Below are 14,643 nucleotides of genomic sequence, written 5' to 3'. Positions count from 1 at the left end.
AGTCGTTTCTGAGTCTATAAGGAACACACAAACAAACAAACTTACAAACACAAATTGATTTTTATATATAAGAAGATACAATGATACTAAAATTTTATGTTAGAACTTCATATTAATTTTTTGTTCTTAAGAATTCCATACGTATGGTCATTAAACTTAGACCGCCTTTTGCAAAACATTTTTTAATACAATAGCCTACAACCAATATATAAGAGAGGGACAGTTATAAATCCAATTCATTCTAAACTGGAATGTCCCATATGCACTTCAGCTAATGCTTTTTCTTTGCCCATATAATAGGATGAGTAAAAACTAACTTCCTACAAAAATACTTTTTTAACGTGTGAACATCTATCATGACATTAAAGCTTCGTTTATATTTCTGCTTATATTTTTCTTCTCTTCTCTTCTCTTTTTTTTGTTTTTGCTTTATTTTATTGTAACTGGAATAGAAACAAAACAAGGAGAGGGCATAGAAGAAGCAGAAGAAGAACACAAAACCACAAGAAAAAAAAAATAGAACCAAAAAAATATTTATACAATATTGTATATATTGGCATATTTGTCTTGTGGTGGTTTTGTTATAAAAACATTATGCATGTGCCATGTTATTTTTCCTGAGTTCTGCTACTCCTTCATCATCAACAAAAACCATCAGCAGAATTGTCGTTGTCGTTGTCGTCGCCGTATTCGACCTTGTCACACAGACGTATTATATTTCAAATGGCTTGGAAAGAAAAAATACTCAGCAACAAAAACAGAGATGATGGGGGTTTTGAGGTTTTTTTTTTTTTTTGCCCGCCGGTGGTACGCATTTTGTCTAGATGTTGTGTCTAAGAAGAAGAAGAAGCATTCGGTTTATCGGTAGATTCCCTTACCAGTTTTATCTAACGATGCTGCTGATTTTGGTTAAACATCACAACAGCAGCTGCTTGACGCGAGTGCCTTGTCAATGTGTTCAGCGTTTTTTTTCTTCTGTTGTTGTTGTTGTTTAGTAACAACACCCGCAGTTGTCACATATTGACAGAAAGACAGCCAGACTTAAGGACAGACGAACGATCGAACGGACGGACGGACGATGTAAGCATTTCTTGTTGACATCACCTCAAGAGATTCGTGGTATATGTTGTTTGTTTTTCGTTTTTTTGGGGCTTGGGGTCTTCTTGTTTTTCACCATCTTCGTGTATTTCGTTTCATTTGCTCTCTGCTACAACACCGGCTTCTTTTATTGTTTGTTATAAATAATGTATCGCTTTTACACACATGTATACACACACACACACCATTGGTTTTTGGTTTAGCTGAATTGAGTTTCAGAGTGTTACAATCTACAGACAGTCAAAACATTGGCAACATTAACCCGCAGGTTGTTTGGTCTTTGATGCTAACCATCATACTGGTTTACACTTATGCTCAATTGAATGGAATAACAGAGCTGCCAGAATGAGTTAAGCATCAAAATTTAAAAATAAAAAAGAAGAAGGACAAAACGAAAACTTAAAAATAAATATTCATTTAAATAAGTAAAAACGACATTAATCCTAGCAAGACGCAATACAGATGTCGACAGCATGGACAGAAGACAGTATCAGTTTCGTATTCTAGACATTCAAATAGTCAAATGGGTAAATTATTTTATGGTGGAATTCATGCCTATTATCTCCATATGAACGTATACCATGTCCTACTATGCTGACGCACAGTGGGAAAAAATTAAAAAATATGCTTTGTGAAAACCGGTAGAGATATCTCTTTGCAATTTGAAATGGTTAGAGTTAGCAAAAGCTATGCAAAATTGCAAGGTCCTAGGTTGTCCGAGCGCCTATTGGCCGGCCCCTAACGTTGGTCACCTCGGTATTTCGAAAATTTTTTGGGGATGCCAAATCTTTGTTTGTGGTCTGATTTTTTTGTTTTTATACTCCATATATAAAATAATAACGTGAATCACGTGTGAGTCACATTATTCGTGAGTGAGATCTAAATCCGATCACGTGATCGTGCGTGACCGTGATTGAACTAAAATTCTTCGTGCGTTAGCGTGTGTGAGTGAAATCACGATACTTATCACGACTCACGATACTGATCACGACTCACGATACTGATCACGACTCACGAGACACTCACGAGACTCTCACGACTCAGGCAACACTCATTACTCACGTGACACTCACGACTCAGGAAAAACTCACGAGTCACGGTTAAATAAATATTTTTTCATGAAGCGAATAACATTTTTTTTTTTCATGCGTCTTGAGTCGTGATTTTCTCGTGAGTCGTGAATGCCTCTTGAGTCGTGATTGTCCCGTGAGTCGAGAGTGTTTCGTGATTGTCTCGTGAGTTGCTGGTGAGCGTGTGTACAATTTTCGTCTTGAGTGGGTGCGTGAACGTGAGTCGACATAAAAAAGTCGTATATGAGTAAAATTTTTTTTGCGTGAGCGTGAATGGAAAATCACTCACTCGCACATCTCTAATAAATATGTCTCCTTAACTTACGCAGAAATTTTTTTTACACCTAACAATATTTGTAGCCTCCACAGCAAATTCATTTAAAACCATCATTGAAAACAAAATAAGTATTTTAAAGATTTTTGTAAAAAAAAAGTTGGGGGAGAATTTATTTTTGATGTTTTAAGGAGACTCTTGTCCACTATGTGACGACTGGATGCGAATTCTGCCAATAGCATCGAAACAATATTTAGAGGAGATTATCGCCACACACAACCGACAATCTATCGTCTCTAGTTATATAAAAATCGAAAAAATGCACCAAATGAGATCCTATCAAATCATATAATCAGATCGGTTGGTCTCTCTGGAGGAGGCCTCCGTGGCGCAGAGGCTAGCTTGTCCGCCTATGGAACCTAGTGCGTGAGTTCCAATCCCGGCGCAAACATAAAAAAAATTTTAAACAGTTGTTATCTTCTTACAAATGGTGGCTACAGTTATGGTGTATCCTGCCATGTTAAAACTTCTTACCAAGTGGTGTCGCTACTCGACATGCCGTTCGGGATGGTCGTAACAAAGGAAGCTTAAAACATGAACCTTACTGCACTCATTGATATGAGAGAAATACCACCTGTTGCTTAATAGAATATTCATTGGAAATTTAGTAGTAAGTATATCTCTTTGGAGGCCGCCGTTGGACAGGGGTTGCCACGTCCGCTTATGACACTGAACGCCTGTGTTCGAGTCCTAGCGAGAACATCAGAAAAAATTCAGCGGTAGTTATCCCTTCCTTATGACATACCCAGAGAGGGCAATAGTGCTCGACATTTCCATTTGCATATCTCAATATGGTCCCGTTTGGCCCAATTATAGCCCCAATCGAATCTTATACACCTTCCACTAGGGATGACATTTGCCAAGTTCTATGGCCGATATCTATTTAAAGGCAAATAAAGGATAATGGAAAAGAATTGCTAAGCTTTTTGACCTACACCAAGTCATGAACCGATTGGGCCATATTTGGTTTGGCTGTTGGAGACCAAATTGGGGTCCATTGTGCAAAATTACAGGCAATCCTCTTGAGGCTCAAAAAGTCAATAACTGAATTCGGTTTATATGGGGGCTACATCAGGTTATGAACCGATTTAAACTTTACTTGGCGCAGTTTTTGAAAGTTAAAACAAAATACTTCATGCAAAATTTCAGTCATATCGTTTAATAATTATGCCCTCTAGCGGCTTAGATTAAGACCATTCTGGGCACAGTTGTTAAAGGTCAAATCAAAACACTCATGCAAAATTTCAGCCATACAGGATACAAATTTAACCTTCCAGCCGCACAAGAAGACAAGACCCAAGATCGGTTTATATGGAAGCTGTATCAGGTTGTGAACCGATTTGGACCATACTTAGCACACTTGTTGATAAATAAAATACCCGGTAGAAAAATGCTGCCGAATCGGATTAGAACTGGGTGCTCTAGAGGCTCAAGAGCCAGATCCGAAATTGGTTTATATAGGAGCTATATCAAAACATGGACCTTTATAGCCCAACCGACTAACACTAGTAGGAAGTATTAGGTTAGGTTGAAAATACGGTACAGATTTTATATCTGCCCATGCCACTATAGACATAGAATTAAGCCAATATTCGGCTTTTTGTGTGCTCTAAAAACTATAAAGTAACCTCTTAAAAGAAAATTTTAAGTTAGATATTGTGTCTCCACCTAAGCACCGGTATCTGTTGTACGCGAAAGCCGCGCAATAAAAAAGGAAATGATCCAACGTCTCATCATCTTCCCCGCATGCCCTACACATCCTATCACTTGCCGCACCGATTTTATTGTACATAAGAGAGCTCGTAGTCCTATGTGTGCCGTTATGATACCAATAGCTATACTAACCTCCTTCTTGCTTCCTTTCAGATATAGCCTCGCCTTCTCACGCTCTGGATACCCCCATAGGATTTTTCGCCATCCTACCGACCGTTTCGCTGTTCTACAATGTTGCATGCGCATTCGTCGCCCATTCCCTTAATTCGGACTGCGTTGACCCGAAAGGCTTCGGGTTAACCAAGTTTATTGACGGCAGTCCTTTGGCCTTCACCGCCAAATCGTCTGCCCTTTCATTCCCCCTTACTTCGTTATGTCCCGGTAGCCATTCTCTGCCGATTTTGCCATCCTCAGAAAAGATGTTAATCTCCTTCTTATACTGCAAAACTGTTCGTGACCTCAACGTCTGGTTGTTATTGCCCTTATGGCAATTTTACTGTCGGTAAATATGTTCACAATCGACGTCCTCACGTTAGCACCACACCACTTCACGCATTCCGTAATCGCCCGGATCTCCGCCTGCAGCATCGTATTATGGTCAGGCAGCCTAAAACAGATCTCAGTACCTTGGTTCTCAATGTAAACCCCCAGGCACACTCTGTCCTCTAGCTTTGGTCCATCCATGTAACATTCTTCCAGATGGCAATACAAAGGTTCCGTCAATCCAAGACTGAGTATTAGCGCAAATTTTCTAGCGCCTAAATTTATTACTTCGGAAGACAGATAGACGGAAGGACGGCCCTGTCAGTCGATCGATTTAGAATGCCCAAACGATCAAGAATATATATACTGTGTTGGGTCTCAGATCATTATTTCGATGTGTTACAAAAGGAGGGGGGTATAAAAAGGCTCCATGTGTTCTTTTTTTCATTATGAAAAATGACCCCAAAACTATTTAATTCACCCCAAAGTATGCAAATGCACATAATGCAATTTCACCCGGAACACCAACATGGAAATGACCCCAAATTGTGCATAATCAGCCCAAATGTTTTGGTATTGTTTATAGTGTATATTGAGGGGGTAAATGTGGAAACGAATTTGGAGTGTAAAGGCATACAAAATTTGGGGTGTAATTTCATAAATGAGTTTAACAAAAAGAAGTTTGAGAAAGAAAAAAGCTGTAGACAAAAGCAACCGTACTTTTTTCAATAGTAAACAGTCACAGTATGCTACAAATCTGTTGATAACTTGATACAGCTGCCATAGAAACCGATCTCAGATCTTGACTTCTTGAGCCTCTAGAGTGCGCAATTATTTTCCGCTTTGGCTGAAATTTTGCACAAAGTCTTTTGTTTTGAATTCCAATATTTATGCCTAATATGGTCCAAATTTGTTTTTGACCTGATATATTGGGATTTTGTAAAAGAAAGTAAATGCATTTTTAATAAAAATTTTTTTTCTAAAGCAAGCTAAAAGTAACGGCTGATAACTGACAGAAGAAAGAATGCAATTACAAAGTCACAAGCTGTAAAAAAATTTGTCAACGCCGACCTTATGAAATTACTTTTTGGGCAACCCAATATTATCTCCCATATAAACCGGACTATATGTGGATTTTATGGGCCTAAGACCCTAAATCGGCAGATCGGTCTATATGGGGTCTATATCGATATATAGTGTGGTATAACCCATCTTCGCACTTAACTTGCTTATGGACAAAAAAAAGAATCGGTGCAAAGATTCCGCTCAATATTTCTATTTTTAAAGACTATAGCGTGATTTTAGCAGACAGACGGACGGACAGGTGGACAGACATGGCTGGATCGTCTTATATTTTTACGCTCATCAAGAATATATATACCTTATAGGCTCGGAAATGGATATTTCGATGCGTTGCAAACGGAATGACAAAATGAATATACCCCCATCCTTTGATGGTGGGTATAAAATATGTCCATTTATTATTTACCCCCCAATTTAGTTGGAAAAACTAGATTTACTTAAGCAAACCCCAAATTTGACACAAAAGCTGCATTAAAAGTCCAAAAAGACGAAAATTAGCTCCAAAAAATTGTTTGTTCTTCTCCATATATCTGTTTGGGGCATATTTCATTTTTGGATTTGGGGGGTAATTTCCTGAGGCCAGACTTCTTACTGGCGCCACCATGGATTATGCTAAAAAGGCGGTATGAAAAAAGGGCCGATGCAATAAAGCCCCAAATGGAAAATAAAACAAAACCCAAATATGGGGCCTTATTTTATAATGAAATACAACCTAAAAAGTAAAAATGAAGTAAAACCCAAAGGAATAGAAAAAATACCCCAAAATAAAATGAAATAAAGCCCGAAAATTTGGGGCATTGTATCATATGAAATTAAGTACCAATTTTAAAATTAAATAATGCCCCAATATGTGGTCGATTGGCATATCTTTCGAAATGTGCTGTTCTCTGTTTTAGTTAAAATATTAGTAAAACGAAATAAAGCCCCAAAAATTATGTTTAGGGCTTTGTGTCATTTCCAAATTTGGGATCATATTTCGTACGAAATTAAGCCCCAATATTTAAAATGAAATAAAGCCCCAGAAAACGAAATAAAACTGCAATTATAGTTGTTTTTGTTTCATGTACAAAAGTTTGGGGTGTTATTTCATTTTCGGTTTAGAAATTTATTGCATTGGGGCCTTATTTCATAACGCCGCTAAAAATTTGCAAACTTAAATTTATTTTAAATATTCACATTGGGTTTTTTGTACAACTGGCATCACTGGCAGTAGGAAACATCCACTTACGTTGATTCCATTAAGCTTGAAGGAAATTTCTGCAAAAAAGTTTCTGGCAAATGAAAATTGAATTCGTTGACTCAAGACAATGAATTTGTACAAGAAACCCGTAAGCTTTCCAAAAGCTCCATCTTATAATGATAGCAAATGAATAACAAATTAGAGATTGCAAACGAACTCCGGTTTTTCGAACTATCAAATTTGCTTGCTATTCAAATGTAATTTGTGTAATTTTCTGTTAGTGCATGCTTATTAGAAATCCTACATGCTTTGCGAATTCCCTGGTAAGACCGCAAAATTCAAGATATGCAATGCAGAGTAGAGTTTTAATGAAATTGTTTGCTTTTTTTCTGCATTATTGACATTTTTCGTACAAAGCAGCGCCGACATCGTTTGATGTCAAATGTGTAACCCAATTTTTTCCTCAGATGATGATGACGATGATGCTTATGCTGATGAGGCGATGGGTGTTTCTATGCCGTCAATGAAGTAAAACCATCTTTGGTTCAAGAATTGAATTTGTTTGCATCGTACACATTTCAATCAGTTTACCCAGGGAGAGCTATTCACCAAGCTCAAAACCACATTTCCTTGTAAGCTGATGATGAACGCTCAAGTTGGCATGCAGTGGTGTGGAAAAGAAGGTGATTTAGGAAAATGACCTAGTTGTGATAAGTAAAATTCAAAAAATACGAAATTCATCTACAGGGTGGCTGATGAAAGCCGCTACCAAAAAAAAATGTAATAACTTTTTTTCTATTTAATAATAATAATTTAATAATTAATTTAATTAATTAATTAATTAATTTAATTAATAATAATTTAATAATTAATTTAATAATTTAATTTAACATGAATAAAAGAAAAATGTATTCCATACACCGAAAAAAAAATGTAGCAATATTCATCATTGTAGCAATATTCATCAGCCACCCTGTAGAAGAGCATTCTTTGTCCGTCTATCCATCTGTCAAAAGCAGGCTATCTTTCGAACACATAAAATTCTCCTCTGTCTGTCCATATGTCTTTCGTATCATTTTGCACCAATGTTCCTTTTTGGGTTATATGGTAAATACGGCAAAGCGAGCTTTTATTCGATAAAGCTCTTAAACAAGCCTAACCCCTCATATGACTTCATGTGGTTCTAATGTTCATCTTATCCTTTTTCGAAAATGTCATTCCCACGCCCCTGCTGTTGTGTATGGACTTAGTTAACATACCACAAACACACACACACACAACATAAAGAGGCCTTCCCGAAAATGAAGACAAAACATTTGAATCACATTCGTTTGTTCTTTCAATGGCTGTGATATATGATGTAGCAATATTTTGGAATTAATGTCATATTTTTGGAAAACAAAAAGCCTAAGCATCATTGTACACAAACGCACGCTCCCGAATTCACATACGAGTGCGTACGGATATGGCGTCTATCATGGGTATGTATAACAAGAAAAGTATTTAAGCTGTTAAGACTCTGTTTACCAAGGAGGCAGCAAATGAATTTCGGTTTCAGCAGACGTACCAGATAGGCTTGCAACTTGTCGACATTGCATGTGTGGGTGCATGTGTGAGTATGGTGCATTCAGCACATGTGTTACCCACAACGAGGGAGGAGGAGGGAATTTTCAAAGCATTAAAGAAAAAAATCTTCATGCCAAAAAGGTCATGGGAATTAAAAAAAATTAATAAATTATGAGGGTAAATGTGGAAAATTCAAAAGATCTTCAGAAATGTTGGTGTATAAAATTCTAGGCATAAAATTAAGTTCGCCAGGGCCGAAATTTGGGAAACCTACACCAAAGGTTCATATTTACCAAGATTTTCATATGAAAAACAAATAAAAGCGTTCTAAGTTCGTCCGGGACGAATCTTAGGAACCCACCACCATGGCATCTACTAAAAGTTTACACCAAGGATTTGAACGGTACATGACACGATTGTTGGAAGTCGGTACAGAACACTACGTACAAAATCTCAGCCCCGTTGGATAAAAATTAAGGCTACCAAGGGCTTCTACTTTACTTTCATTGGCTATGACGGAATATTTGTTCCACTAGCCGAACGCAGAATAGCGTTCCAAGCGCCTCGATCTTCTGCGCTCATTCTAAAATCTCTGACACCAAGTTTAGAAGAGTCTCCCACCACTTGATCTTTCCATCGGGCTTTTGGTCTTCCCGGTTTGCATGCACCATGTGTTTGCCTTCAAAAGACTTCTTTGCTGGAGCTTCTTCATCTATTCTGACAACATGACCAAGCCAACGCAGCCGTTGTATTGCATTTTGATGCGTATAACTATACTATCGTCGTCATACAGCTCATACAGCTCTTGGTTCATACGTCGTCTATATTCTCCGTTAACGCAAACTGGTCCATATATTTTACGAAGAATCTTTCTCTCAAATACTCCAAGCACTGCCTCATCTGCTCTCACAAGTACCCATGCTTCAGAATCATATAACAGCACGAGTAGTATCAGTGTCTTGTATAGTGTAAGCTTCGTCTGTCGAGAGGTCTAAACTGCTTAGTCCAAAGTAGCATCTGTTTGCCAATATTATTCTTTGCATAATCTCAAAACTGTTGTCATTCGTTTCGGTTACGGCTGTGCCGAGGTAGATAAAGTTACTGACTGTCTCAAAGTTGTGGTTCCCAACTTTCTCCATTTTCTTTATCTGCTCGGTTGTGCAAGGCTTTTTGGGAACTGAAACCTTTCATTTCGTCTTATCTCCATATACTGCCAGACCCATTTTCACTGACACTCTTTCGATACTTTCAAAGGCTGCAGTTACTATTTCCGGTGACCGACCTATGATATCGATGTCGTCGGCATAGGCATGCTACATGCTTCTCTTGTGATTAGTGTGCCATATCTATTCACATCTGCATTTCGTATAATCTTCTCCATCAGGATATTAAAGAGATCACACGATAGGCTGTCTCCTTGCCTGAAACCTCGTTTGGTATTAAATGGTTCGGAGAGATTCTTTCCTATTCTTACTGAGGAATGCGTATCAGCAATTGTCATCCTGCAGAATCTGCAGATTGCGCAGATAAGGTGATGCATACGCCAGCGTGTCGCCTCCGGTCTTAAATAGTTCAGCGGGTAATCCGTCGGCTCCTGCTGCCTTGTTTTTCTTTAGTCGGGTCACTGCTACATGCACTTCATTCTGACTAGGAGGTAAACATTCTATACCATGATCAGGTTTTGGTTGTGCGGTATCCTCTTCGCCGCCAACGTCGGACAATAGCAGTTGGGTAAAATGTTCTTTCCATATCCTCAACATGATATCTGTGTCAGTTACCAGTTTTCATCCTTTGTCTCTGCAGGAGGATGTGCCTGCACCAAAATCATTGGTTTGATGTTTATTTCTTTGTTAGAATTTCCGGTCTTCATTCTGACTCCTGTACATCTCAATTCGCCCACACTCACGTCTTTCCATTTCCTTTTTCTTTCTGCGGAATAGACGTTTCTCATCTCTCCTTTTCTCCCGATACCTCTCTTCATCTGGCGCGTTGCTACTGATTGCAGGGTTGCTCTATATGCCGCATTCTTGGCTTCAGTAACATCTCGACACTCTTGGTCGTATCATGGGTTTCTTGGAGGAGGCTTCCGGTACCCAAGTACGGATTTCGCGGCATTTTCCATGGAGTGGGCAATAGTTTGCCACTGCGCTATGATATCATCGGAACAAGCATTTGGGTCAGTCGAGTGGAGTACGCCGCTGCCATTTGTTGTGTTTGCAGCTTTTCAATGTGCAGCTTCAGTGCAGTGTCAGATCGTACTTTCCTCGCCATGTTGAAACGGGTGCGAACCTTTGCTGCAACAAGGTAATGATCCGAATCTATATTCACTCCACGGATCGATCGTACATCTACCACGCTGGATGAATGCCTTCCATCTATCACAACGCTATCTCGTGTATTGATCAGGTGACAGCCATGTGGCTTTGTGAATATTTTTATGTTGAAATCTGATACTACTAACAACCATGTTTTTTGCAGCAGCGAAATCTATCAGCCTCAACCCATTACGGGACGTTATCTCGTGGAGGCCAAACTTTCCGACCGCAGGACCAAAATTATCTGCCTTCCCTATCTTCGCATTAAAATCTTCGCATTTTAATATCATGGCTTCAAGGGGCTTAAGATGTCAAATCGGGAGATCGGTTTATATAGGAGCTATATCAGGTTACACAACGATTCAGACCATACTCGGCAGGATTGCTGGAGGTCATAACGAAACACTATGTACAAAATTTTAGCCTAATAGCTTAATAATTTCAGCTTCTAGGAGCTCAAAAAGTCAAATCGAAGGACCATTTTATATGGGAGCTATATCCATATCTGAACCGATATGGCCCATTTGCAATCCCTAACGACCTACGTCAGAAAGAAGCATTTATGCAAAATTTCGTGCAGTTAGCTCTAGCTATTGTGATTTCCACAGATGGACGGACACGAGGATAGATGGACGGACATGGTTATATCGACTAGGAATGTCTAGACGATCAAGAATATATATTGGGTTGCCCAAAAAGTAATTGCGGATTTTTTAAAAGAAAGTAAATGCATTTTTAATAAAACTTAGAATGAACTTTAATCAAATATACCTTTTTACACTTTTTTTCTAAAGCAAGCTAAAACTAACAGCTGATAACTGACAGAAGAAAGAATGCAATTACAGAGTCACAAGCTGTGAAAAAATTTGTCAACGCCGACTATATGAAAAATCCGCAATTACTTTTTGGGCAACGCAATACTATATGATGGTCGCAGATCATTATTTGGAAGTGTTACAAACGGAATGACTGGATAACTATATCCCCATCCTATGGTGGTGGGTATAATGAGCCCTTCGAGAAATCAAAAGGTTTTTTTGAAAGGTAGGTATAGGACAAAGTGTCCCCACATTAAGCAAGGCGAGCTCCCTCACATTTGGCCCTTAATTTTAGAGTTCACCATTGGATGGTGGGACGGTAAAATTCCTTATACCGTTCGCAACACCTCGCATTACCAATTTCCGAATATATATATACATATATTTGCGATCGTCGTAAAATTCTAAGACGATTTAAAGATGCCCGTGTGACATCCGTCTATCCGTCCATCAGCTACAATCACGCTAAAGCGTTCAAAAATGGGGGGTAGTGAGCTGGAAATTTTACACAGATCTGTAAAGATCGGGTAAAGTTTTTTAATGGATAAAATCGGATCATATATCAATATAGCTGTCATAACAACCGATCTGCCGATTTAGGGTCGGAAGTCCCACACCGCATTTTTTATTCGTTGTTTCTGAAAATTGCAACAGAAAGTTTCAATAGGAGGCCACCGTGGCAACAGTAAGTTCCAATTGGAGGCCACCGTAGCGCAAAGGTTAGCATGTCCGCCTAGACGCTGAACACCTGGGTTCGAATCCTGGCAGTACCATCAGAAAATTTTTCCCATCAGAAAATGGTTTCCCCTCCTGATGCCGGCGACATTTGTGAGGTACTTTGCCATGTAAAAATTTCTCCCCAAAGAGGTGTCGCTCTGCGGCACGCCTTTCGGACTCGGCTATAAAAAGGAGGTCCCTTATCATTGAGCTTGAAATTGAAGAGGACAGCACTCATTGACTTGTGAGAAGTTTGCACCAGTTCCTTAATGGAATGTTCATGGGCAAAATTGTATCTGCAAGTTCTAATAGGCTCCCCTTTGTCCGAATTTAATATGATCTGTATCGGGCTATACTTATATATAGCTATTATATAGACCGACCTGCCGGTTAAGGCTCTTTAGCCCTTAAAGACGCCGTTATTGTCCTGAAATTTGGATAAGTGAGTTATACTAGGATTAACACATAGCTGTCATGTAAACCGAACTGCGATTCAGGGTTTTAAGCCCATTCAAAATGAAGTTGTTACTCGATTACGGTACTCGAGAAGGTCTCTCGTGGTCCAAACTGCATATAGTACAGATCGGATAATTTTTTGGTATAACTTCCATATAGACCGATTTTAAGCCCATACAATTGGAACTGTGGGTTGGACTAAATTTGCAACAATGTATTGGACTAGGCCCTTCTCTATCCGAATCTAGTGTGATCTATATCGAACCATGTTTGGATATTGATACCGCATAGATCGATTTTAGTTCTTACTTGGTTACTTTGGTTCTACTTCGCTGAAAGTAGGAAAAGTGAGTTGAACTAGGATATAGGATAAACAATAGATACCGCATAGACCGATCTACCGATTTTCGTTCTTAAGCCCATAAAAGTTGTTTTTATTATCCAACTTCGCTGAAATTTGGAACAGTGAGTTGAACTAGGCCATCCGAGATCCAATTTGAATATGGTCAAGATCGGACCATATTTGCATACAGCTGCCATATAGACCCATCTGACAATTTTGGGTCTTTAGTCATTAAGAGTACTTGTACTACCCGTTTTTGCTTCAATTTCAAACAATGAGTTTTATCAGATCCCTTCAGATCGTTGACAATTACGGTCCATATCGGATAGTATTAAATATAGCTGCTATATAGGCCTATCTTCCTATTTGGAGGTTTAATCCCATAAAAAGTCGATTTATTGTCCGATTTCAATAAAACTATGAATTGTATAAAGCTTCCCGGCAACTGAACCAAATATAATATAAATCGGCCCATATTTTGATATAACTACGGATATGCAAATGCAATTTTGCCCCTGAACATTCCACAAAGAAACGAGGGTAATCTTCTCACATATCAATGAGTGCTGCCCGATTAAAGTCTAAGCTCAATGACAAGAAGTTTATGATAAGAATTTTAAACCCTTTGGGATTTTGTCCACTGATCCAAAACTATCATTCTAACTTGTTCCACAGTATTGTCTACCTGACCAACCGTCTGAGGATATGATAATATATTAACAATTTGCGGCCGTTTAAATTTTATTAATGTGAAAATAAATTCGAGTCTAACTAGTCGAGACTAAAACCACCAAACGCCTCATACATGAGATTATGAATTAATTCTCTGTAGGTAATAAAACTTTTTTAAGTGTCCCCCATGGCCATATAGCAAATAGGGCCAGCCCAAATTTGGACTATAGGTAGGTCTTGAGGTGCTCTACCCAACAATGTAAGCTAATGTAAGCCAAGTTGCATAAACATGTCGAAGAGCTTAACACTAAGCACTGTCCCAAATTTCGGCGAAATCGGACAATAAATGCCTCTTTTATGGGCCCTAAACCTTAAATCCAGAGATCGGTCTATATGGCAGCTATATTCAAATCTGGACTGATCTGGGCAAAATTGAAGAAGGACGTCGAAGAGCCTTACCAAACTCACTGTCTCAAATTTCAGCGACATCGGACAATAAATGCGTCTTTTATGGCCCCAAAACCTAAAACCTAGATATCGGTCTATATGGCAGCTATATCCAAATCTGGACCGATCTGTGCGATACTGCAGAAGTATGTCAAGGGGCTTAACTTAACTCACTGTTAAAAATTTCGGAGACATCGAGCAATAAATGAGCATTTTATGGGCCCAAAACCAAGAAATCGGTCTATATGGCAGCTATATCCAAATTTGAACCGATCTGGACCAAATTGAAGAAATATGTAAAAGGGCCTAACACATCTCACTGTCTCAAATTTCAGCCAAATCGGATAA

At 38.7% G+C, this 14,643-nt stretch overlaps 1 long non-coding RNA gene across 1 annotated transcript in view; it reads right to left on the bottom strand.

Annotated features, from left to right (window-relative positions):
- Nucleotides 1-14,643, bottom strand: part of LOC106095750 (uncharacterized) — a 364,457-nt gene that overhangs the window by 299,454 nt on the left and 50,360 nt on the right. The window lies entirely within an intron of this gene.

The sequence above is a fragment of the Stomoxys calcitrans genome, chromosome 2 (assembly GCF_963082655.1).
Source record: "Stomoxys calcitrans chromosome 2, idStoCalc2.1, whole genome shotgun sequence".
Classification (NCBI taxonomy): Eukaryota; Metazoa; Arthropoda; class Insecta; order Diptera; family Muscidae; genus Stomoxys; species Stomoxys calcitrans.
The sequence above is the reverse complement of the archived record's forward strand: the minus strand, read 5'-3'. Positions and strand labels throughout refer to the sequence as shown.